This window comes from Nelumbo lutea, chromosome 8 (assembly GCF_056320005.1).
Source record: "Nelumbo lutea isolate HS-2025 chromosome 8, American lotus-T2T, whole genome shotgun sequence".
In the NCBI taxonomy this organism is placed as follows: Eukaryota; Viridiplantae; Streptophyta; class Magnoliopsida; order Proteales; family Nelumbonaceae; genus Nelumbo; species Nelumbo lutea.
The window spans coordinates 33619679-33627836 of NC_142691.1; the positions used below are offsets into that span (position 1 = coordinate 33619679).

General features: G+C 37.7%; 1 long non-coding RNA gene across 1 annotated transcript; it reads left to right on the top strand.

Annotated features, from left to right (window-relative positions):
* Positions 1–1138: 1138 nt before the first annotated feature.
* LOC148843759 (uncharacterized) lies at positions 1139–4847 on the top strand. Its single transcript, XR_016102861.1, has 5 exons — positions 1139–1292; positions 1534–1602; positions 3725–4043; positions 4128–4345; positions 4581–4847. It is a non-coding gene; the product is annotated as an uncharacterized LOC148843759 (long non-coding RNA).
* The last annotated feature ends 3311 nt before the right edge of the window (positions 4848–8158 follow it).

The window sequence follows — 8158 nt, forward strand, 5'->3', positions numbered from 1 at the left end:
TAATAAACCTATTGAAAATATTATATATGTAATATAGTTTATTTTATATATTATACATTTAATGCATTGTGTATATATATTAAATTATACATACATACATACATGTATATATATATATATATTAAAGTATTATATATACTTAATTCATATATATGTATAATATATAAAATATAATTTAATATATGGCTCGGGTTGGGTCTGATTCGGTTGAAAACATACAAGCTTTTATTGGTTCCGATTCGATAAGCTGTGTTTTTAACCCACTGTTTGGCCTAACTAGTTGAACCATTCGAGCCATCACCCGACCAATATTTTGGGGTCTAGTTCTATTAAAACCATTCAGTCGGCCAAAAACCATTCAACTGGATTAGTTCAATTGCCAACCCGTTCGATTTAGTGTTTTCAACCCAATTAGTCGAATAGTTCAAACCGTTACATGGCCAAGATTCCGTGTCTGGTTCAAGCAAGACCCATTAGACGGTCAAAATCATTGACTTGGCCAAGAACCATTTGACCCAACTGTTGACCCATTCAACCCGGTCACTAGGTCGCAGGTTGCATACCCAATGTATGCAAACTTTCGGAGGCCATAATTTTCCACTCCGATGTCCGATTGGGGTGATTTTTTTTTTTTCGAGTAACCTTTTAAGATCTATGCATTCCAATGGCGCCTTACCCCTTTGTTTTCGTAAAAATACCCTTTTTAGCCTTATATTGTAATTTTTAATATTTTTATAAATAAAAAATTAAAAACTGAACTAAAAAACATAAATTAAATATAAAAATACATATAACATATTTATACATTATTTATTGATGAAACATAAATTAAATATATTTATACACACACGCACTCACACATATGTATATATGAATATACTTAATACATATATATATTTAATATTTTTATAAATAAAAACTTAAAAACTGAATTAAAGTCCAAGCTCAACTAGAGTAAAATTTCAGTTTAGGCCAATTTGAGCTTGGGTTGGACCTGCCCAAATTACACCCCTATTTCTTGAAATCAGAATCGACCCAATTGGTTTGGGTCCGTCTGGTCCAACACCACCCATTTGACAGCCCTAGGCCAATGGCGGGATGAAAATTAGTTAAGAGGTGGGGACACGATGCATATCGTGGTCGATGGTTGTTTACGTTTGGAAGGGAGGGAAAAAGCCCTCCATTTGATCTTTCTAGCCTCTACGAGAAAAGGAAAGAGTCGCTTAATCTTGGAAGAGAAAATGAAGATGGAGTAATTCCTAGAGCATAATCTCAGACGAACTGGATTATAGGTATGGCTTGTTTTCTTCTTCTCTTCTTGTTCTTTATCGGTCATTTGTATCTCTATTATTTGTTAGAAGCTCAAACGAGTTGTGTTCTTCTTCTTTATTATTATTATTTTTTTCTTTTTCTATTCAAACTTGATCTTTTCTTAAACAATATTCAAGTTATTGAACAATTACAGCAGCACTTGAACAGTTTAGCTAACCTCATTATATTCCTCCTCTTTCTTTTTCTCATTATATTTTGGAGGACCGAAGACTTCTCATTGTCCTCTACCATCTACCATTGTGCAAGTTTCAATCACAAGTTCGGCTACAGGTATGTGGCTACTAGCCTACTCATTGAAAGGTTTTTTTTTTTTTTTTTTTTCTGCAAAATATTTTATATATTTTCAGCAATAGATGGTTAAATTAAGCCATTTGGGGTATAACCTCAGCCAGTAATAAGTAATTAATTAATAATTAATTAGGTGTAAGTGCAATTACAATTAATGTGGAATTGATCAAATCTGAGAAGTTAATTCTTGCCAATTATGACACTGCAATTAACTATTGAAATGCAACCATCATCTACTCTGCTTGCAAAGAAGTGTAGGGTGCCTAGGAAAGTTCACTTCATTGTTAGGGACCACTAGTACTGGGGCTTTTTGGTAAGTTATTGTATGCATATTCAATCTGCATATTTTGGGCTCCATCCATTTTCATTTAACTAATGAATTGATTAATTAATTTTTGTATGAAACAAGAATGAGAGGCTTTACCAATTTTAATTCCTTTGCATGTGCAATGCACTTGCCAGATGGTTAGCATTTTCAAAAGGAAATCCATAGCAATCTGTTCTTTTTATTTATTTATTAACTCAGCCATGACCATCTTGGGTTGTCTACACTCTTTGGTATAGAACTCAAAGACTGTAGGATGGGATGAATATAAAAACCCAAAGACTGACTACAACTTGGGCTGTGGCACATGTCCTCAATTTAATTTGGGTATTCTTAATCTTTTCATTTTCTTAAGGCTAACCATTCTGCTACAACCTTTTTTTATTAGTATTGGTGGAAAGAAAGACAATGTTCCCCCATCTAAGGAATATATGTTTCATGCAAGTGAAGGGAATTTAGGATTCTTATTTAATTAATTAGGTGGTCAGAGTTTTTACTAGAAAAGAAAAACAAAGAAAGACTGGTATCTTTGTTGTTGCTAATACACATTGTTCAATGGGTTTTACCTGAAACCGGGTCATAGAAACTAAGTACATGGTAACTGAAAACATTTCCCACCACGGATTGGCCTAGGTTTCTAGCATCCATACAAAGTGGGATGCTTAATTAGTTCTTGGGAAAAAATGTAGACTAAACAATAACAACAGCCACCAATTTCTATGAATAGACCTGGATAAGGAAATGCAGTCTAGAGCAATAGTAACCTGCAGAACCCACTAAAGAAGCTGTGTCCCACTTAATATATATATATATATATATATATTGAAATGTCAAAAATTAGCTTCACCAAGCCATTTCATCTATGCTTTTATTGTACTTATTTTCACAGTGAAGATAACATTTTATAAAAGTTAAAGAATGCTCTGATCTCTGAATACTTCAAGATCAGATCATTTCAGTTCATCTGATACTTCTGATTTTGATGTTGCGTAGTGCTAAGGAATATGCTGAAACCTGTAGATCAGGATGAATATGAAGTTATTGCTTATTAACAAGCTATGCAATGACCCAAGGTTCTAAAGTACAGAATCAAGAAAGGGACCTGAAGGGTTGTTGTTGGCCATGGAAAATATTTGAAGCCAAGAACATGTAGAGAAGGATGTGGCAATTGAACCTGAGATGTTATTATTTGACAGGAGTCCTCTTACAATTTAGATTTAACCTAATTGGGTTGGTTGTAAGTCAAGAGAGAAGAAAATACCTACTGTCAGTTGCAAAGTGGTTGGTTGTGTTTTATGAGCTTAACATTTCAAGTGATTTTAGTATAATCTTCTACAGGGCATCTCAACTAGAGAATGGGTAGAAACATAGGATATGAAACCCAAAAGTCAACTTAAAATGAGATAGTTTCTAGTTATTTAGGGCATGTTCGGCTTGTGGCTGACTTCATGTTTCAGTTAGCTTCAAGATGATAAATCTGCAGATTTCATCTATTTAGTTTACATTTCTGTAAATCTTAAAAGATTGTAAGGCTTTAGATCTTTAATATAGTATAATTGTTGCATCAAACTTAAGGAAAATCATGGTCTGTGGTTCTTTTCCTTTTCTATTTGCCATTCTTCTTCTTGAGTTGAATTAGTGACTCCTATCTCCTTGAGTTGAATTAGTGATCCAGTGGTCTTGTTTTAAGTAATTGTTTGACAATGTAATATTGATTATTGATATTTGGGGTGTTGTCTCATAATGTGTTAATAATTTTGATCTTTATCATGGTTGTAGATGGCCTCTGAAGGGAATTCACATGGGGATGGAGATATCCCCAACCATGGAACTGGTGGACACACATGCCTCCTCTAGCAAGCATAGGGGGCCAGGGAAGCGTGGCAGCATTTTGATGGCACATGTACAACAAAGGAGCCGAGATGAGGCTCCAGATGTTAGATTAGATGTTCATCACCGTCCTATTGGGGACGTTAGGCCAAAGCTTATGTCTTATTTTGGTATGTTGGTGAGGGACTGTTCTAAAGTCCCAATTAACATTACTAATTGGAAGACGATTCCCCTTGAGACTAAAAAGCGATTATATGAAGCAATTAAGGTGAGTTTAAAATATATTTTTAATTAACTATTGCTTTACATTGATTAATCATAACTAATATTTTGTCAATTTTCTCATTTCAAGATAAATTTAAAATCCCTGAGAATATGATTGAAGCATCCATCATTGTTGAGGCTGGAAAGTTATATCGCAACTTTCGATGCCATGTAAAGAAACAATATTTTGAGAAGTATAAGCCAAATCGGGAATGAGCACTAGAAGAGGCCTTATAGCATGAAAAAAATGTTGACCGTAATGATCTCATTCACCTCTTTGACTACTGGGAGACACCCGAAAGCCAGGTATTAGTTGAAATAATAAAGTTATTTAATAATGTAGTAAATAATTTTGTTGCCATAGGCCAAGTCAGAAACATTGGCTGCCATGAGGGCTAAGAATAAACTTGATCACCATTTGGGCCGAAAATTATATGTAGTTCACCTAGATGAATTGGTGAGAGAATTAATCCATTTCATGTTTTTTTTTTTGTTTCTTCATTTATTTACTTAATAACTCTTATTGCTTTATTTTTTGTAGGCAACAAAAAAAAAGAAGGAAAATAGGTCCCCCCTAGGCGGGAGGAATTTTTTAAGATAGCTCAATGTAATAAAGTAGGGGAGTTTTATGACCCTCTGGCAAGGGAACTCTCAGTAAGAAGTTTTTTTATATTTATTTATTCATTTCACAAATTTATTATGCTTTTATGGTTAATCATGCAAAATATATATGCTTTTTAAAACTATTGTCTAGGCAAAGATGGAGGAATTTGTGACAAAAAAATGCAAAACAAGGCATTCAAGTTCAGCCCATGGGAGAACATGATGTGGTGGCTGATGTGGGTGTCGGCAGCAGCAGCAACAATTTAGTGCAGCAACAACAGTAATTTAGTGTCCTCAGCAGCAGCAATTTAGTGTTCTCATCCTATCTTATCTATTCAATATTCTTACCTTATCTGCTTTCAGTAGTAGGGATTAGTAGGAGTCTTATCTATTCAGTGTTCTTATCTTATTAGTTCAGTAGTGTGGATTAGTAGGGAGTCTTATCTTATCTTATCAGTAGGATAGATTAAGGGAGCCTTATCTTATCTTATCTTATCAGTAGGATAGATTAAGGAAGTCTTATCTTATCCTATCAATTCAGTCTTATCTTATCAGTTAATAGGATAGAGTAGTAGATTAGCAAGGAGTCCTCTTAAAAGTAGGATTCTACCTCTTGTAATCTCCTATTTAAGGAGCTGATATTATTCAATAAAGGTATCGAAAATTTCAGTCAAGAAAGAGAGCAAAGGAGAGTTGGTGATCTCTTAAACAAATCACCTTTTAGGGCGGCAAGATAGGTTCTTCAAGAAAAGGGAGGAATAAGGGAAAACATGAGGTTTTCCCTGTTGACCGACCTGTGACGAGATCCTATTCCCGGGCTTGTAACAATTTGGTATCAGAGCAAAGTGCCATGGGTGACCTTGAGCAGTTGACGATTAGGGTTCATGAACTGAAGCACAAGCTTGTGGGAAACAGCACGAAGGTGTGCGAGATCAAGGAAGACGTCCGAGAATTAAGGCGCATGATGGAGCTCTATTTTTCTAGCAAGGAGAGGAATCCAGAAGGGGCTGCAACAACAAACGGCCGCCGTCTAGACATGGCAGAATCGTCCAGAGAGTGGCAGGTTGTCGCCCAGGGAGCCGCGACCGTTCCCAAATACAGTAGGCTAGAGTTCCCTTCCTATAACGGCGCCGGAGATCCGTTGGGATGGCTATACCGATGTGAGCAGTTCTTTCGCAACTAGCAAACGGAGGTTAGAGACAAAGGTAATCCTAGTTGCATTCCACTTGACGGAAGAGGCGCAGCTCTGGTTCTATCGATTAGAATAGGAGGAACCCGGGCTCAGTTGGACCCAATTCAAATCCTACTGCCTCCTCAGGTTTGGGCCCCCATTGGCAAGCAAACCAATTGGCAAACTAATCAACCTCAAACAGATGGGAATGGTGGCTGAATATAAGCATCAGTTTCAGACCCTCCTTGCAAGAGCATCATCGGTACGACCAGACCAGCAGGTTGACATGTTCACCGCAGGGTTAGCAAAAACTTTGAGGGTGGATGTGGAGATGCAAAATCCCTCAAACCTGGTTACTACTAACGCAAGCTGCAACTCAGCCACAAAACTTTTAGTATAGGGCGACCTCCGACAACATGGGCATCCCCAAAACCACTCGGAATGGCTCCATCATTAGCAGCTAACCAAGAACAGAAACCACAGACGAGCAACAATTCCAGTGTGGGAAGCAGCGTTGTTGCACCCCCTATTAAGCACTTGTCCAGGGCTGAGATGGTGGAACGCAGGGCGAGGGGACAGTGTTTTAATTGTGATGAATTCTACTCAACAGGGCACAAGTGCAAGAGACTTTTTTTTCCTCCTGGTGAAACAAGAGGAAGATGAGGATGAACCCTCTTCATTAGAACCCGATCTAGGAAGGAAAAATCATTCCACCTATCTTGGATTCCTTTGACTGAGTTCCAAGACACATCTTGGTTTTGAGCTTGAGGACAAGCTCTTAGTCCAGGAGGGGATTAATGATGTTGACGCGTTTATTGGGAAGAAGTATCACCACCGGCAACAATAGTAATTGGGTGTTCTCAGTTCTCATCTTATCTAATTCCAGCTAGATACAGTTGTTCTATCTTATCTATTCAGCATTCTTATCTTATTTGTTTTCAATAGTAGGATTAGTAGGGAGTCTTATCTATTCAGTGTTCTTATTTTATCTGTTCAGTAGTATAGATTAGTAGGGAGTCTTTCTAAAAGTAGGACTCTTATCTCTTGTAATCTCCTATTTAAGGAGCTGAGAATATTGAATAAAATCATCGAAAATTTCCATCAAGAAAGAGAGCAAGGAGAGTTAGGAAAGGAACCCGGAAGGGGCTGCAACCACAACTGGCCACCGACCAGACATGGCAGAATCATCGAGCGAGCAGCAGGTCGTTGCCCTAGCACAGGTTAGTAACACCCAGAATGTCTCGATTAAGTAGGAATCCAGTGTCGTCGAGGTGTTGCAAAATCTTGGGATTGCATATCTTCAAGTTGTTGCAGGTGCTGGGGCAAGTGCTGGTGAAGGAGCTTGTATGCCTCATGTTGCGGCTACAAATGTTGCAAAAGAGTGTTTGTTAGCTGTAGTCATATCAGATCCTAGGGCTGCACATATCTTGGTGAATCTTGATAATGCATATTATTTGGCTGGTGATCATAGAAGTGCTGGAAGGTGCCTAGAGAAGACAACAAAACTGGAGCCTAATTGCATGTCAACTCGATATGCTGTTGCGCTTCATCGTATCAAGGATGCAGAAAGATCTCAAGATCCCACTGAACAACTTTCATGGGCTGCGAATGAAATGGCTTTAATACTCAGAGAATGGGACTCTACAACAATTGAGCTTCGGATAGCATGGGCAGGACTTTCCATGGTTCACAAGGCTCAGCACGAAATTGCAGCAACGTTTGGAACTGGACATAATGATTTGATGGAAGTGGAAGTGCGAGCTCTGTACACACTAAAGCAAGCAATAGAAGAGGATCTAGATGATGCGGTTTAGTGGCACCAGTTTGGCCTTCACAATCTTTGTACTCTACAGTTCAAGACATCTCAGAAGTACCTTAAGGCTGCAGTTGGCCGCGATAAAAAATGCAGTTATGCATGGTCAAATCTTGGTATCTCACTACAGTTGTTTGAGGATGAACCCTCTTCATTGGAACCCGATCCAGGAGGGCAAAATCATTCCACCTATTCGGGATTCCTTTGACTGTGTTTCAAGACACCCATCCTGAATTCGAGCTTGAGGACAAGCTCATAGTCTAGGAGGGGAATAATGATGTGGGTGCCAACAGCAGCAGCAACAATTTAGTGCAGCAGTAATTTAGTGTTCTCAGCAGCAACAATTTAGTGTTCTCATCCTATCTTATCTATTCAGTATTCTTACCTTATCTGCTTTCAGTAGCAGGGATTAGTAGGAGTCTTATCTATTCAGTGTTCTTATCTTATTAGTTCAGAAGTATGGATTAGTAGGGAATCTTATCTTATTTTATTAGTAGGATAGATTAAATGAGCCTTATCTTATCTTATCTTA